Source organism: Gossypium hirsutum, chromosome A08 (assembly GCF_007990345.1).
Source record: "Gossypium hirsutum isolate 1008001.06 chromosome A08, Gossypium_hirsutum_v2.1, whole genome shotgun sequence".
NCBI classification, from domain to species: domain Eukaryota; kingdom Viridiplantae; phylum Streptophyta; class Magnoliopsida; order Malvales; family Malvaceae; genus Gossypium; species Gossypium hirsutum.
The window spans coordinates 67,480,464-67,485,216 of record NC_053431.1 but is presented as its reverse complement, the minus strand read 5'-3'; positions in this window follow the sequence as shown (position 1 = coordinate 67,485,216).

Sequence of the window (4,753 nt, the reverse complement as noted above, 5' to 3'; positions counted from 1 at the left end):
ATAGTTCTTTTCATATGGCTTTAACTGTCTCGAGGCATAAGCTATAACTTTTCCTTCCTACATCAAAACACAACCCAAACTGTTCAAAGATGCATCACTGTAAATAACAAATTCTTTACCTAGTTCTGGCTGAACTAGTACTGGAGCTTTGGTCAAAAGGGCTTTTAACTGATCAAAACTTTTCTGACACTTCTCTGACCACTCGAATTTAACATCTTTTTGCAATAGCTTTGTTATCAAGGCTGCAATCATAGAGAAACCTTTCACAAACCATCTATAATAACCAGTAAGTCCCAGAAAGCTTCGAACTTCAGAAACATTCTTCGGAGGTTTCCAATCCAGTATAGCTGAAATTTTGCTCGGATCCACCCGAATACCTAATGCTAATGCTATGTGACCCAGAAAACTGACTTTACTTAACCAGAACTCACATTTACTGAATTTCGCATACAACTGCTTATCTCGCAATGTCTGTAACAGAAGTCTCAAATGTTCGGCATGTTCAACTTCATCATAAGAGTAGATCAAAATGTCATCAATAAACACAACCACAAACCGATCCAGATACGGTCGAAAGATCTGATTTATCAAATCCATAAATACAGCAGGTACATTCGTAAGTCCGAATGGCATAACCAAAAACTCATAGTGTCCGTACCTCGTTCTGACAGCAGTCTTTGGCACATCAGAATCTCTAACTCGTAACTGATAATAGCCTAATCTCAAATCTATCTTTGAAAATACTGTAGCCCTTTTCAGTTGGTTAAACAAATCATCAATCTGTAGCAACAGATACTTATTCTTTATAGTCACCTTATTAAGTTGTATGTAATTAATGCACATTCTCATAGTTCCGTCTTTCTTTTTCACAAACAACACAGGTGCACCCCACAGAGAGAAACTCGGTCGTACGAAACCTCTATCTGTCAATTCTTGCAACTAAGCTTTCAATTCTTTCAATTCTATAGGTGCCATTCAGTACAGAGCTATGGATATTAGAGTCGTCCCGGGCATTAACTCAATACCAAACTCTACCTCTCGAATAGGTGGTAAACCTGGTAATTCTTCAGGAAACACATCTGGATACTCACATACAATAGGTACTGGTCAATGTTCCTTTCGGCCGCTTCACTGTCGAGCACGTAGGCAAAATAAGCTTCACACCCTTTTCTCACATATTTTTGAGCTAGCATCGAAGAAATCACTGCTGGTAAACCATACAAATCTCTAGATTCAATTCGAACAATCTCAACATTCTGACTCTGTAGATCAATGCTCTTTCTTTTACAGTTCACAACAGCATCATGTAATGTCAACCAGTCCATACCCAGAATTATATCAAACTCATCAAACGGCAACAACATCAAATTAGCCAGAAAAATCAGATCTCGAACCATCAAGGGACAATTCTTACACACTTTATCAACCATAACACACCGGCCCAAGGGGTTTGAAACTCTAATCACAAACTCGGTAGACTCAACAAGTAGAGTCTTGCTGAATACTAATGTCTCACATACATAAGAATGAGTAGAATTAGGATCAATCAATGCAATTACATTAGTATCATAAAGAGTGAATGTACCAGTAATGACAACTGGAGATGAAGCCTCCTCAAATGCGCGTATAGCATAGGCTTTGGCAGGTGCTCAAGTCTCAAATCTGACTGTTGTATTTTTATTTCCTCTCTGACTTCCACTCGTATTACTCGCATTTTTTGGTGGTCCACCTTGACTCGTAGTATTACCCGATCTCGAGTTTTGCACTGGATTCTCTTCAGCTAACCTTAGGCAATCTCGAATGTAATGCATCGTTGACCCGTATTTAAAATAGGCCCGATCATGTAACTGTAACTGCCAGGATTTTGTTTACCATAATGCTCACACTCAGGTTGATTAGATCCGACATTACTCATAATGGCTACTGAGGTAGCTCTCGAACTCACAGGTGGTCTGTTCTGATCTCGTCGAGAATAACCTGAAGTGGCTTTTGAACGACTGAAATCATCTCTGGACTTCTTTGATGCCGACTAGAATGACTTACCGGGTGTTCTTTTGCGTGCATCTCTTGCTTCAAAGTTAGCTTTTCTTTTCTCTTTCCCGAGCTCTACAGCTTTGCAGGCTCGCTCAAGAAGTACCACAAACTCTTTTATCTCAAGTATGCCAACTAATAGTTTGATATCTTCATTCAACCCATCTTCAAATCTTTTACACATTATGGATTCAATAGAAACACACTCTCGGGCATACCGACTGAGTCTCACAAATTTTCGCTCATACTCCGTCACTGTCATCTGACCCTGTTTTAGCTCCATAAATTCTTTATACTTCTGATCTATAAATCTCTGACTAATATATTTCTTACGGAACTCAGTCTGAAAGAATTCCCAGGTCACCTGTTCTCTCGGAACTACTGATACTAGGGTATTACACCAGTGATATGTTGTGTCTCGAAGTAAAGATATGACACATTTCAAACATTCATCTGGGGTACAAGATAACTCATCAAACACACGGATGGTATTATCTAGCTAGAACTCAGCCCGCTCAGCATCATCATCATCAGTGGCTTTAAACTCTTCTGCTCCATGTTTTCTGATTTTATCGACAGGTGGTCTATTCAACCGTAACGGATCACTTACTTGAGGTACAGTAGGCATGGAAGATGGATTAATCAGGGGTAGAGGTTGTTGTGCAGTCGGGTTAGTCCGGATATATTGAGTGAACCAGTCATTTGTCATTTGATAAAAGGCTTGTTTAGCCTCACTTTCTGGATTACTCGCAGTCGGTCAAGAATCAACCTGCACTGTCCCTTGCATAGTAACAGGCGCTACACTCTCCACATCATCACCTACAGCTCTGTCAGGATCCATTTACTATATGAAAACACATTTCAAATGTCAGAAGTCATCACACTATCACAGTATATTATTATGGTATGTATAGCTAAACTCACCCATGCTACGTTAGTCTTATAATCGACTAAACCGTAGCTCTGATACCAATAAAATGTAACATTCTTAACCCGTATTTGTCACCGAAATAGGGTTACGAGGTATTACTAATTCTAACACAATTCAAATTATATTTTCGCAAAGTCCACATTATCAAGGTTATATATAAAATCTATATCATTCGTAACATTGCTTAATTAAAACATAATCCAATATATATATAAACAAATTATATATATACAGAACATATAATGAAATAATTATTCCATTAATTGAATATCACACCTATTATTATATAGCTTTTGCACATGTACAAATTAAACAACAAACAAAACAAATTTCAATACTATATTTTTCATTCATTTATGCGGCATTGATATAATAGTCAATATGAAATTTACATGTTATGCATATTAATGCAAATTAAAACATCTATTCAGATATATATGTATATATATACTTAAGCACATTTAACTAAGCATTATGGAAAAGCACATTTACAGTTTAATATACAGCCAAATATATATAAAAGGCGCAAACAAATTTTACCAAGTTCAAGCACATTACATCATACCATTATTAACCATTTTCGAACAAAAATAACAATTCATTTTGTATCAAACTCACAGGCTAAGAATTATATTTAAACATTATTCTAGATTACAAATAAAGAACCAATTCACTACACATCTATTCAACTATTGAATTAATCACATAAGATCATACCACACGTAATAATACCTTGACTAATTATTCTATTTCATAATTTTTATTCGGTCATTAATATACATACAAATAATTCACACCATTTCTATATAACTTAATAAACCAAATTTATAAATATTAAGGCCAAATCAAAATATGCCAACTTCACAGGTTATACACCATGCTAAAATATCATACACAAGAATCATACCCATTTCATCTCATAAAATATGCCATAAAAACATATCATAATATTTAATAACATAACCGAATATACATTATAACCATTATAACTTCTTTATCAAAATTTATAACAAACATTTTTCATACTATTACATATATATCATAGCCGATTCACTCTACCACATCCAAAATCATCAAACAACTTCAATGCATAAAACACATATCACATATACCTTTCATCCATGACACATAGCAATATAACCAAAATGAACTAAAACCATAATCAAACATAACCGAATTAAAGCATGGAAGTTAAGCCATTTTTGCATGGCTTAATTTATACAAAACCAAAATCCAACATTTCAAAACATGATCCATCCTATACATGCCATAATTTGAGTTCGATTATTTAAATACCGAAGCTGTAGATAGTGTGATAGACTTTGCTGACTATCCCCGAGCTTGTAACTTGAATCCAAAATCTATAAAATAGAAACACACATAAAAACACAGAGTAAGCTTTTGAAGCTTAGTAAGTCATAAGCAATTAAACATCCCAAAATTATTATCAACTTATTTAAACTAAACTAAATTATAGTATCATAATATATATCATATTCACATATATGAAATTCATTATAAATATATATTTTCATACTCATTTACCACCCTGGTAGAATACTCATGAAGCCAAATTATCATTATTATCATTTATACTCCACAACCAACCAGTCACTGTAACTTACTTCATATACCCATTAACATTTAAACTCATATGTAATCGCATAGCTTCATATGCATATATTAACCATGAAGCCAAATACATATAATCATGCATGCCTAATACTAAGTTTCATTTCAATAATAATTTCAAGGCCAATTACACTTGATTACGTGAGCTCCTGTATCAAA